The sequence below is a fragment of the Marmota monax genome, unplaced genomic scaffold, assembly GCF_021218885.2.
Source record: "Marmota monax isolate L192 unplaced genomic scaffold, Marmota_monax_Labrador192_F-V1.1 WCK01_AAM20220418_F8-fsc00206, whole genome shotgun sequence".
Classification (NCBI taxonomy): domain Eukaryota; kingdom Metazoa; phylum Chordata; class Mammalia; order Rodentia; family Sciuridae; genus Marmota; species Marmota monax.
Window position 1 is genome coordinate 1,415,824 of NW_026694490.1, and position 13,890 is coordinate 1,429,713.

The window sequence follows — 13,890 nt, forward strand, 5'->3', positions numbered from 1 at the left end:
TATTTGTATGTGGTGCTGAGGATGGAATCCAGCACCGCACACATGCTAGGCGAGCGCGCTACCGCTTGAGCCACATCCCCAGCCCCAGAAAAAATAAATTTTAAAAATTAAAAAAAACAATATATATCCCCCCAGCACAATATTTTTTTGTGCAGGAGAACTTAATGCACCTTTGTGTGTAAGGGAGGGAAACAGATGGGATTTCCGTTCCATCTTGTGATGGAAGAATTTCAGACTTTTTTTCTGATTATGAAACCTATAAACTACTGAGTACCTACAAAGTATATACAAGTGAGTTAGGCACTGTAGGAATACATGGACAGATGAGGGATAGACACTGCTCTCAATGGGCTCAATGTTGTGTAGTCGACAGTAGGATTTGTTAGAGAGGAATTTTTTTCATATATATATATTTTTAAAAAGACTGGAAAGAATACACCAAAGTATAAAATGTTTGTCTTTGTAATTTGTTCTCCAAATATCCTACATTGAATATGGCAGTAAAATGACCACTTCGGGAAACCAATTCACATAGTTCAACAACTGATCATTATATAAAATATTTTTCTTTCAAATTACATGATAATGGAAATAATACATATTCATTATAAATTACACAAATTCTATAATAAAAGGAAAAATAATTTGTGATCCGCACTGTGAAGACATGAACATTTTAAATTTATATTGGTCAATTTTATCATTAACCTTTTTTTTTTTTTTTTTGGTGGTGGTGGTTCTGGGGATTGAACCCAGAATCTCATGCATGCTAGGCAAGCACTCTACCACTGAGCCACATTCCCAGCCCAATCTTTTTCTTAATTCCCTCCCTATGAACAAAATGTACATAAATTAGTTTTTCAAAATTTGATCCTATTAGTCAGTTTTTAAAATTCTTATTTTTATTTGGTTGTAGTGGATACAATACCTTTACTTTATTTATGTATATTTTTTAATGTGTTGATGGGGATCCAAGCCAGTGCCTCACACATATTTGGCAAGTGCACTACCACTGAGCCACAACCCCAGCCCCTATTAGTCAGTTTTATGCCTGCTTTTTTCTTTTCTTTCTTTTCTTTTTTTTTTTCCCCCTGTGGTGCTCGGGATTGAACCCAGGGCCTTGTGCATGCAAGGCAAGCACTCTACCAACTGAGCCATATCCCCAGCCCCCTGCTTTTGTTCACTTGTTAGCATTTTTCCTTGTCATTAGACAACTACTAAAACACATTGCTTCTTTTTGTTTATTTTTGCAGTACTGGGGATTGAACATAGAGCCTTGCACATGCTAGGCAAGCACAAACACTGAGCTACAATACCAGCCCAATCAAAACATTCTTTTTTTAACAATTACTTTTATTTATTTATTCATTTTTTTTAATTTTTATATGGTGCTGATCAAATCCAGCGCCTCTCTTGTGTTAGGGAAGCTCCCTACCACTGATCTATAATCCCAGTCCAAACACAATCTTTCTTTTTTTTAAAATATTTTTTTTAGTTGTAGATGGACACAATACCTTTATTTTAATTTTTGTTTTTTATTTTTATGTGGTGCCAGGGATCAAACCCAGTGCCTCACGCATGCTAGGCAAGTACTCTACCACTCACTGAGCAACAACCCCAGCCCCTCATTTTTAATGATTGTATAATAAATACTTTAGTATAATTTGAAAATACTATAATTCATTTACTTTCCTATTGCTAGATATTGATTCTATGGTTTTTGCTTCTACAAATAAACATGTATATATATATCCTTATAATCTTTGTGTAAATGCCTAAATTTTTCCTTAGGATAAATTGCTAGAAGTTGTTGAATGGGTCAAAATTATGAACTTTACATATATGGATATATATTTTTTAAGGTAATGGGGATTAAACCTAGGGTTGCTCTACAATTGAGCTATATTCCAAGCCTTTTTTATTTTTAATTTTTATCTTGAGACCCAGGCTGGCCTTGAAATTGTGATCCTTCTGCCTCAGCCTCCCTTTGTCACTGGGATTATAGACATGTGCCAGCCACCATGTCTTGTTACAAACCAGCTTTTAATATTTGCCTGGCCTAGGGCAAGAGCACGAATGGAGGCCCACATATCACATATCAAGGAATCATGAATTGGATCATAAAGAGAAGCAAGAAAGTCCATGCTGGTTACTAATGGTTATGAAAGAATCTATTGCTATTGAGAGAGGAAGGCTTTGACAAGTTCATTTGTCTTTTCTATTACTAAGCACTTCTGCTGCTCAAATTCTCCCTGTACTCCCCAGTAGTGTTTGGTTTCATTAGCAACATAACTCACAAACCTTCATGACATTGGATGCATTTACCTTTTGTTTCAAGTACGTGGAACAAGAGATAGGGAGAATTCTCCTTAGTGTGATTAATGTTAATTAGAGAGTAGATGCTTAAGGTTATTTCTTATGCTGTGGCAACACTGGGCACTGGATTCTAAGTGACACAAGTGCCTATGCCTCCCTTCCTTAATAAATTTGATTTTATTGGGCAGGGTGGCATATGCCTTTAATCCCAGATACTTGGAAGACTGAGGCAAGAGAATCATAAGTCCAAGGGCAGCCTGGGCAAGTTAGTAAGACCTTGCCTCAAAATAAATAAATAAAAAGGACTGGGGATATAACAGTGGTAGCACATTTTTCTAGTATGTGCAAGGCCTTAAGTTCACTCCCCAGCACCACAAAATAGGTTTGTTTTTGAGTATTGGTAATAGGAGTTATCCTCTAAAGCATGAACCACAGGGAGAAGCCACTCTTGCTAGGGTCTAAGGATGGTACTGATTACATTATTAAGTATTTGTAAATGGTGTCAGCCGAGCTTTGTCTTTGACACTCAATTAATAGAGTTATATACTGAGGGTTTGGTTAGCCAGGCATGGTGGCACATGCCTGTAATCCCAGTGGCTGGGGGACTGAGGCAGGAGGATCAGGAGTTCAAAGCCAGCCTCAGCAAAAGTGAGGCACTAAGCAACTCAATGAGACCTTGTCTCTAAATAAAATAAAACATAGGGCTGGGGATGTGGCTCAGTGGTTGAGTGGCCCGGAGTTCAATTCCCAGTAACCCCCCCCCAAAAAAATCGAGGGCTTGGCTGGGTGTGGTGGTGCACACCTGTAATCCCAGCATCTTGGGAGGCTAAGGCAGAAGGATCTTGAGTTCAAAGCCAGCCTCAAAAGCTTAGCAAGGCCCTAAGCAACTCAGTGAGACCCTGTCTCTAAATAAAACATTAAAAAGGGCTGGGGGTGGTGGTGCTGGGGTTGTAGCCTCATCAGTAGAGTGCTTGCCTAGCGCATGTGAGGTCCTGAGTTCGATCCTTAGCACCACATAAATAAAATAAAGGTATTGTGTCCACCTACAACTAAAAAATATTAAAACAAACAAACAAAAAGGGATGGTGATGTGGCTCAGTGGTTAAGTGTCCCCGAGTTCAATCCCTGGTACCATGAAAAGGTGGGGGGTGCTTACCAGGTATCAAGTGCCATTCTAAGTGTTTTACATACATAATTTCATTCATTCCTTATAGTAATCCTCCCAAGTAGGAACTACTGTTATTAGGCTTTGATTAAGCAACTTGCTCAAAGTCACATGCCTGTTTTGTTCCTGGGCTGGAATTTGAAACACAGATTGCTCTAAAGCAAAAAGCCCATTTTATTTATTTATTTAGAGAGAGAATTTTTTTTAATATTTATTTTTTAGTTTTCAGCGGACACAACATCTTTGTTTGTATGTGGTGCTGAGGATCGAACCCTGACCACATGCACGCCAGATGAACGCGCTACCACTGGAGCCACATCCCCAGCCCCATAAAAAAGCCCATTTTATTAACTACTATATTTTACTAACTTCTGTATTATCATTTATCAGAATGTTGGCTATTGGTTTGAGATACATATCCTTTATTTTTATAGGGCTAGGGAGGCAAAGTAGGATACTGAATTTAAAAAAAAAAATTTTTGTAGTTGTAGGTGCACAGCATGTCTTTATTTGTTTATTTTTATGTGGTGCTGAGGATCAAACCCAGTGCCTCAACATGTGCAAGGTAAGCACTCTGTCACTGAGCTATAGCCCCAGCCCCAGGATACTGAATTTTAAAAAATATTTAATAAAACCCAGTGCCTCATACACTAGGCAAGCACTCTTCCATTGAGCTACAACACCAGCCCCTGAATTTTTTTAAATTTTAACTTGAAACTGAGGCAATATCCAACACCTAGTTTCCTCAAAGTGGTGACCCCCTTTGTTGTCTCTTAGGACCTGAGAAATACTGCCCTGTTCCATCTCATTCTCTATATCCTGATGCTTGGGTTTTTGTAGGTTTAGTACACTGGCAATAGATAGTAACCTGTTTTGTATTGTGACCCCTGAATACTCTGGCAATTCTGGGATGACTGCTAATGAGGCCACCAATAAGTGCAAACCATTATGTACTCTTTCAGTGGTTCTCAGAGAACCCCAAGTGGTCTGGTATTTTCTCAAGGTTCTTAAGGAGTTGGACTCTTAGGATATTGCTATTACTTTGTTTCTGGCTTGCTTTTACTTGGCATCTTACCCAAAGAAGCATCATTTACACTAAGTGAGGTGATGTATGCCTGTAATCCCAGTGACTCTGGAGGCTGAGGTAGAAGGATCACAAGTTTCTTTTGTTGTTGTTATTGTTATTGGGGATTGAACTCAGGGGGACTTGACCACTGAGCCACATCCCCAGCCTTACTTTTTGTATTTTATTTGGAGACAGGGTCTCACTGAGTTGTTTAGCACCTCATTAAGTCACTTATGGCCTAGCTAAATTGCTGAGGCTGGCTTTGAATTTAAAATCCTCCTGCCTCACCTCCTGAGCAGCTGGGATGATAGGCATGTGCCACCATGCCCCAGCAGCAGGTTTGCGCCAGCCTCAGCAACTCAGTGAGACCCTGTTTCAAAATAAAATAAGATAAAAGGACTGGGGATGTAGATCATTGATAGAATCCCTGGATCCTGGATTCAATCCCAAGTACCAAAAAAAAAAAAAAAACAAAAACAAAAACAAAAACAAAAATACACCACATCATTTCCTCAATTTCTTATGAGAGAGGTTTGTTGTGACATGTATCAGGTAGATCTTTAGAGTCTTTGCTATCATGATGGCCCTGATTGAAAGACCATGACCATAGCAGAGTGGGTACAAGTACCCACATCTCACAGAGGGCAACTGCCTCATAATTTGCTCTGCAGGCTGAAGGGACATGAATTAATTTTGTCACTAACTATCATCTTGGGAACAACTACTCTGTGCTAGGTATTGTGCAACTATGGCTCATTCCATGCTGTAGCCCAGGACTGGGTTTGTAGCTCATTGGTAGACCATTTATTTGCTTAGCATGCTCAAGGCCCTCTGTTCAATACTCCATATTATAAACAACAGCAATGAAACATTGAAACATATTCTTTTCAATCCTCCTAACAGCCTTTGAAACAACTTCATTGGATTTTTTTTTTGTACCAGGGATTGAACTCGGGGGCATTCAACCACTGAGCCACATCCCCAGCCCTTTTTTATATTTTATTTAGAGATAGGTTCTCATTGCATTGCTTAGGACCTCACTAAATAGCTGAAGCTGGCTTTGAACTCACATCCTCCTGCCTCAGCCTCCCTCCTGAGCCACTGGGATTACAGGCATGCACCATTGGATTCTATTATTATGCCAATTTTTACAAAAGGGAGAATTGAGGATCAGATTAGAAAGGGGTATATATCCCCCAAAGATAAACTTAAAATAACCCTTTTTACTCTAAACTTTTTAAATTTGGATTCATCAAGGCTTAGTGCTGCGGAAAGGCATATGTGTCCAAAAAATGTACATAAGCCCAAGGTACTTTGGAAGGATATTCTAACAGGACAATGGAAAGGTCCTGACCCAGTGATTGTCTGGAGTCAGGGATCTATTTGTGTGTTTCCACAGGGAGAACAGCAGCCGATTTGGATTCCAGAGAGATTAACAAAAGCGATTTCTACAGACCAAAAAGAAGATGATTTGACTCAAATCCATAACAGCTGATATCCAGAACTCCAGCTTGGCTATTCTAACATCTGCGACAGTGATTCTCCCACACCTGGAAGCTAATGAATAATGAATACCATTAAGGCCTATTCCAAATGTAAAAAACCTTGGGGCTTGCCTTCAGACCCATATGCAAGTTATAGGAAGAAGGATGGGATATCAAAAAAAAAAAAAAAGTCAAACCCAGGTTGTTATAGCCTCCTTTAACTGCTTCACTGTTTTGAAATCTAGAGCACGGTGAATTCCTTGCCCTCTTGCTGCTCAAGTATAGGGCATGCTAATCTTTGAGGTCCTGTCTCAGGATCCCATCTATCAACTACAGGGGTTGAGGGCCACTCAGTTGTCTCCATAGATGGAGCTGTTGGTTGAATTATGCCCTCTGGTGATAGAACAGTGTTAGTAGCAGCCTCCTGTTGTAGTTTCCCCCCTGATAGCTATTTCTCCTCTAAGCTTTCTTCTTTTATTTTTTTTTCCTCTGACTAGCTTGAGAGACCTTCTCTTTTGCTTGATCTACCATGTTTTCTATCATAGTCTGAACCTCTAACAATTTACTTAACACTCACTCTTTCAGTTTGTTTTTTACTAGAGAGGTTAAGCCATTTGTTCATGATCATCTTCTCATTAGCAGCAGAGCTCAAAATGGAGCCTACACAGGAGTGGAGCCTTTTTTTTCTTGACCACTATTGGTTCGTATCATAGTTGCATTAGTATTATCCAGAAATTTGTTTTTAATGCCACATCAGGGCCATCCACATGGATTCTGACTTAATAGTTCTGGGGTGAGGTCCTCAGCATTTTTGTTCATTTTTTTTGTTTTGGTACTGGGAATTGAACCCAAAGATACTTTACCATTGAGCTACACCCTCAGCTCTTTTTAGTTTGAGACAGGGTCTTACTAAGTTGCTTAGGGCCTTGCTAAGTTGCTGAGGCTAGCTTCAAACTGGTGATCCTCCTGCCTTAGCCTCCCAAGTCACTGGGATTACAGGCATACTCCATCATTCCTAGCAAGCATTGGTATTTTTAAAGAGCTTCCCAAGTGTGTGTAGTCACACTGATGAACAACACTGCACTATGCTTCATTGCCTAAAAGCTTAGTGACCTCAGCTGTATCTCAGGGAACTATAAGGGACAAGGTGAGAAAATTGAAGTGAAAAGACCAGGTTTGATAGGGTGAGTGTTATGTTCAACTTGTGTCTCTGTCTGTTTACTGTAGGCAATGTATATTCTTTATAAGGTAGGTGTGAACAACAGCTCTGAGGAGAGCTTGCACAGTAATGGCTCTTTCCTCAGCTTTACAAGGTAGTGCTAATGGAGACCCTCCACAGGATCAGGCTGAATGTGTCAGTTATATCAAAACCCCAACTGACAGGTATCTGTACTTGGAAAATACCGCTTTTTTATTTTAACTCTTTGAATTACTTCCAAAAGAGAAATAAAATAACATTGTATATGTATCAGCTTTTCATAGCATTAAGGACTTAGAAACAGAGCCTAACCTAGTATATGTCCAGGTCTTTATAGAAATATTGTCCTTAAAATTTTAATAATAAAAATAAAAAGATAAACAAAAAAATTTAAAGAAAAAAAGAAATACGGTGTCCTGTGAAATCAACAGCCTATGCTTTGTGTTCTCTCCCAAAGTAGAATCTCTAGGCAACCATCTGGTTTTTCTGGAGAGACAAAGACTGGTCAGAGTGTTCCCCAGGATGCCACAGAATTCCTAAGCACTAAGCCCTGAGGAGAGTTCAAAACCTCTACTGTGTACAAGTTTCTTCTTAGTTTCATTATTCTTCCATGGGAAGCAGTGGTACAAAATAGAAGTCCTCCAAATGTGATCTCTGGTCCTGCAACATCAGCATCACCTGCAAATTTGTTAGGAATGCAAATTCACAAGATATCTGAGTGGCTGGGCTTGTGGCTCAGTGGTAGAGAAAATAAAATAAAGGTCCATTGACAACTAAAAAAAAAAGATATCTGAATTAGAAACTCCTGGAGATAGGACCCAGTAAACTGTGTTTTAACAAGCCCTCCAGAAAATGCTGATGCACACTAACACTTTAGGATCACTGGTTAAAGTTGAAATATTAAAAGTGAATGGAAGCTGGGAGCAGTGGCGCAGGCCTGTAATCCCAGCGATTTGGGAGGCTGAGGCAGGAGGATTGCAAGTTCAAAGCCAATCTCAGCGAAAGTGAGGCACTAAGCAACTCAGTGAGACCTTATCTCCAAATAAAATACAAAAAAGGTCTAGGGTTGTGGCTCAGTGGTTGAGTGCCAGAGTTCAATCCCCAGTACCTGCTCCAAAATTTAAAAAATAATAATAAAATAAAAAGGGCTAGGGATCCTGGGCATGGTGGCGCATGTCTGTAAACTCAGGGTCTCAGAAGCCTGAGGCAAGAGGATCTCAAGTTCAAAGCCAGCCTCAGCAACTTAGTGAGTCCCTAAGCAATCCAGTGAGACCCTATCTCTAAATAAAATATAAAAAAGGGCTGGGAATGTGGCTCAGTGGTTAAGTGCCCCTGGGTTTAATCTCGGTACCAAAAAAAAAAAAAGTGAATGGACTAGGGGTGTAGTTCAGTAGTAGAGTGCTTGGCTAGCATATGCAAAGCCCTGGGTTGAATCATCAGCCCTATAAAAAAAGAAATAGAGACATCAGACAGGGAGATTTAAGTTCCAGTTCCATCACTTACTGTGTGACCTTGGACAAGTTATTTTTTTTATCCCTTTCTAAGTCAGTTACCTCATCTGTAAAGTTTAGCTACTCATGTTCTCATCTGTAAAATAGGTACTCTTATGGGATGCTGTGTATAGAACACCTAACACAGCATGAGGCATAAAGTAAAGCAAAGTAAGGATTCAGTAAATGTTGGATACTCATTATTATAAATAGGGACTGTTCATTTCCAACAGGATTGGGTTCCTTCAGAAAAAGCACTAATTATAAGTTTAAGAACCAAATAGCACATCTTTTTTTTTTTTTTTGCGGGGGGAGGGTACTGGGGATTGAACTCAGGGGCAGTTGACCACTGAGCCACATCCCCAGTCCTAGTTTGTATTTTATTTAGAGAGAGGATCTCACTGAGTTGCTTAGTGCCTTGCTTTTGCTGAAGCTGGCTTTGAACTCTATCCTCCTGTCTCAGCCTCCTGAGCCACTGGGATTACATGGGTACACCACTGTGCCCAGCCAAATAGCACACCTTAACAACTCCATGGGATGGGATAAAAAGTTTTTCATCTACCAGTTTCTTCACAGAATCATGGAACATAAAAGTGGGAAGGAACCTGAAAAGCAATCTAGTCCTACTGTCCCATTCAACATCACAATGGTTCTTGAAAGAAATCCAGGAGCATAGCATCAGGAAAGAAAGTAGAAACTAGTATCTTTATTATGGGTTTCCTGAAGATGGTGATTTGGAGAGGATGGAAATTATAGCCTCTAGGTGGTTATAGAATTTGTGCTCTTGGTGCAGAGTCTCAGGCATGAAGTTGAGGTTCAAGTACTGAGAGTGTTCCAATGTGGTGCAGGACATGGAATAGTGATCCCTATGTTATTTCTCTACGTCTAGCTGTGGGTAATGAATCCTTAGTGCTAGAATGCAAATAACATTGAATTGCAAATTTCAAAACTATTAAAAAAAGCAAAGGGTTGAGACCTTATTAAGTGAGAAAATGAACATCAGCACCAGCCATGTAAATGTAAGGTAGTAAATATCTGTTACCCTAGAAACCAGAAGTATAAAGGTAGCTAGGTACTTTGGTGACAGTTTCCAGGGTAATTCCTCCCACATACAACATAAGAGCTTTGCTATTATGTTAACTCTTTCTCTACAAGTCCACTGGACTTCTACTTAGTGTTCCACTAATGCCTCCCTCATCCCTAAAGACTCCCTCTCTGACTTCCCTATTTTTGTTACTGGCAGTACCATTCTCCTAAGTACAATCATCAAAACTCTCACTGTTTATCAGCAAACTGAAGGGTCCCAAAAGTAATGTGTATCTTCAAACCTAAGAAATAGAGTTTAGAAAAAAATTGACACATAAATCAGAAATGATAGACTCCTCAATTGAAAAATTAAAAAAAGAAGAGTAGATGAAACTAGCCATCTGTGACTCTTCCCAGAAGCAACTTCTGGTAAATACAATTTGTAGATATACTGCAGATGAGATTAAGATGCTTCCCAATATCTCACCTGGGAGCTAACAACCTAGAATGTAATTCATGTAAGATGAGCTGTTACCTTGGCAACTGTGACATGTAATGAGGATAGGAGGTAGGTAATATTGTAATGACAGAATATTTTAGTAACTAGTTAGAGATGGTGGAAAAAAGAACACTGGAGAGACAGTGTTTATGCCGTACTTTTCAAGTAACAGGAACACTAGTCTGGTAGACATGTTATAAATAACTCAGTCAAAGAATTCCTTCAAAAGCCTACAGTTCAAGCAAGACACTGTGACACACACCTGTAATCCCAGTGGCTTGGGAGGCTGAGGCAGGAGGATCACAAATTCAAAGCTAGGGGCTGGGGCTGTAGCTCAGTGGCAGAGTGCATGCTTAGCATGTGTTGAGGCACTGGGTTGGATCCTTAGCACCATATATAAATGAACAAATAAAATAAAGGCATTCTGTCCATCTATAACTAAAAAAACACATAAAAAATTCAAAGCTAGCCTTAACAACTTGGCAAGGCCCTAAGCAACTTAGTGATACCCTGTCTCAAAATAAAAAGGTTCTGGATGTGGCTCAGTGGTTAAGTATCCTTGGATTCAATCCCTGGTACCAAAAAAAACAAAAAACAAAAAAAACAAACAAACAAAAAAACCCCAAAAACATACAGTTCCATTTGTTCAAATGATGAATGTCCTGATTACTAGTTTGGTTTCTCAGGTATGTTAATAGCTAGTAGGGATGATTCTAGATAGTAGATAAGAATATTTCTATCACTGGAAATGATATTTCTCACTGGTACTTGGTTTGTAAACAAGTCTCCTGTAAATCTGCTTAGTGCAAGTTAGTTCCTCAGAATCTAATAATTTCCACATGAATTGATAAAATCTAGTTCTCAGAGTCCACACTATGGGGGCTTCTCCAAGATTCAGCAATTCACTTTTTTTCTTATTGTCAGTATAATCCATGTCCACTGTAGAAAAATTGGGAAGTACAGAAATGGAAAAGAAACTGAAAAATGAATCATCCCCTAGTCCACTATCCAGAAGCAACCACTATAAGTATTTGCATATTTCCTTCTAGTTTTTATTCCAGTGCATTTTTTTTTTTTTTACAAATTTAAGATCATACTGAATGGGCGCAGTGGCACACATCTGTAATACCAGCGTCTCCATAAGCTCAGGCAGGAGGATTGCAAGTTCAAAGCCAGCCTCAGCAATGGTGAGGCACTCAGCAACTCAGTGAATCTTGTCTCTTAAAAAAAAAAAAAAAAACAAAACAAAAACAAACACACACACACATACTGAATGTACAAATTTTTTTGTAATATGAATTGAAATGCATTCTGTTGTCAGTTATTTATTTATTTATTTTTGTACTGCTGGGGATTGAACCCAGGGCCTTCTGTATTTGAGGCAAGCACTGTACCAACTGAGCTATATCCCCAGCTCTCTGTTGTCATTTATACAAAATTAGAGTAAAAAAATTTTTTTCTTTGTTCTTTTCAGATATATATATGAGAGTGGAGTGTATTTTGACATACACGCATGGAGTGGTTGTACATGATGTAGAGTTACACTGGTCATTATTCATATATGAACATAGGAAAGTTATTTCCGATTCATTCTACTGTCTTTCCTATTCCTATCCCCCCTCCCTTCCTTTCATTCCCCTATTTTATTTTTATTTTTTATTTTGAGACAGGGTCTCACTAGGTTGCTTACAGTCTCACTAAATTGCTGAGGTTGGCTTCAAACTTGCAACCCTCCTGCCTCAGCCTCCCAAACTGCTGGAATAATAGGCGTGTGCCAGTGCACCCAGCTTACTATGAAAATTTTAAAGGCTTTTTTATTGTAATTGCTTTCCATGAAAGTTGTATCAATACTGGCAGTGTATAAGAATTTCTGCCTTACTGCCTGTGGTCTACTTTTGGGAATATCAGTTCTTATTAAAGCTTCATCAATTTGATGAAATAATATTACCTAATTGATACACTGTTCATGTTCTGTTGTTACTAGTAAGATACAACAAATGACTTTATTGAGCACTTATATATTAATTTCTGCCCAGGTATGATAGTGCTGGCCTATAATCCCAGTTACTTGGGAGTCTGAAGCAGTAGGATCACAAGTTTGCAGTCAGTTTTGGCAATTTAGTAAGACCCTGACTCAAAATAAAATTTTAAAAAGGGGGCTGGGGATGTTGCTCAGTGGCAGAGTGCCCTTGGGTTCAATACCTATTATCACAAAAAAGAAATAATAAATTGGAAAAAAAACAACATTTTTTTTTCCTGTGAATTATTTCTCCATGCCTTTGTTAAGATCTCTCCTGGGGCTGTGGATGTTGCTCTGTGGTAGAGTGCTTACCTAGCAATGCATGAGGTCCTGGATTCAATCCCCAGTACCATCAAAAAACAAACAAACAAAAAAACCAAAAAACTCTACTGGGGTAATCATTCTTTCTCCCCACCTCCATTTTTTTTCAATGCTGAAGATTGAACCCAGAACCTTGCACATGCTAGGCAAGTGCTCTACCCTGAGTTACACTATCAGCCCCTTTTATTTTTTTAAATATTTTTTTAGTTGTAGTTGGATACAATACCTTTATTTAATTTACTTATTTTTATGTGGTGCTGAGGATTGAGCCCAGTGCCTTGCATGTGCCAGGTGAGTGCTCTATGGCTGAGCCACAGCACCAGCCCTATCAGCCCCTTTTATATATTTATATTTATTTTTTGATAGCAGGGTTTGAATCCAGGGGTGCTTAACCACTGAGCCACATCCCCAATCTTTTTAAAATATTTTGTTTAGAGACAGCTGAATTGCTTAAGACCTGGCTAAGTTGCTGAGGCTGGCTTTGAATTTACGATCCTCTTGCCTTATCCTCCCAAGCCACTGGGATTACAGGTGTGTGTGTCTCTGCTCCTGGTTTATATAAACTATCTATACAAAAAAATGACCCTTTTTATACTTTATATTTACTGATATTATTTAATGTTATTATTTGTATTTTTCTCATATAGATGCTCTTGGTTGATGTAGTAAAATTTACCTACTTGATTATTTTTCTACTTTTTAAAATATTATGATGTTCTTCTTATCAAAATTTTAGATGTATAATCATCTATATTTTATTCTAAAACTTTTATGGTTTTTTTTTGGTACTGGGGATTGAACTCAGGGGCACTCGACCACTGAAGCCACATCGCCAACACTATTTTGTATTTTATTTAGAGAGAGGGTCTTACTTGCTTTTTTGCTGACGCTGGCTTTGACCTAGTGATCATCCTACCTTAGCCTCTGGAGCTGCTGGGATTAAGGTGTGCACCACTGGGCCCTGCATTGTTAGATTTTTTGCCCCCTGTACTGGGGATTGAACCAAGGGGCATTCTACCACTGAGCTACACCCCTTCTTCATTTTTATTTTTGAGACAGCTTCTTGCTACATTGCTGAGGCTGTCCTCCAACTTGTGGTACTCCTGCCTCAACCTCACAAATTTCTGGGATTACAGGTATGTACCACCATGTCTGGCTATGGTTTGAGATATAATCTCACATATTTATTTAGCTTCAACTAATGAGACCAGGGCAAAGACTAGGTAGCTGATTATCAAAGAAAAGGAAATGGGTAGATAGCACTCCCCATCACCTGGTTGCTAATGGCCTGGGGTGGGGGAAGGG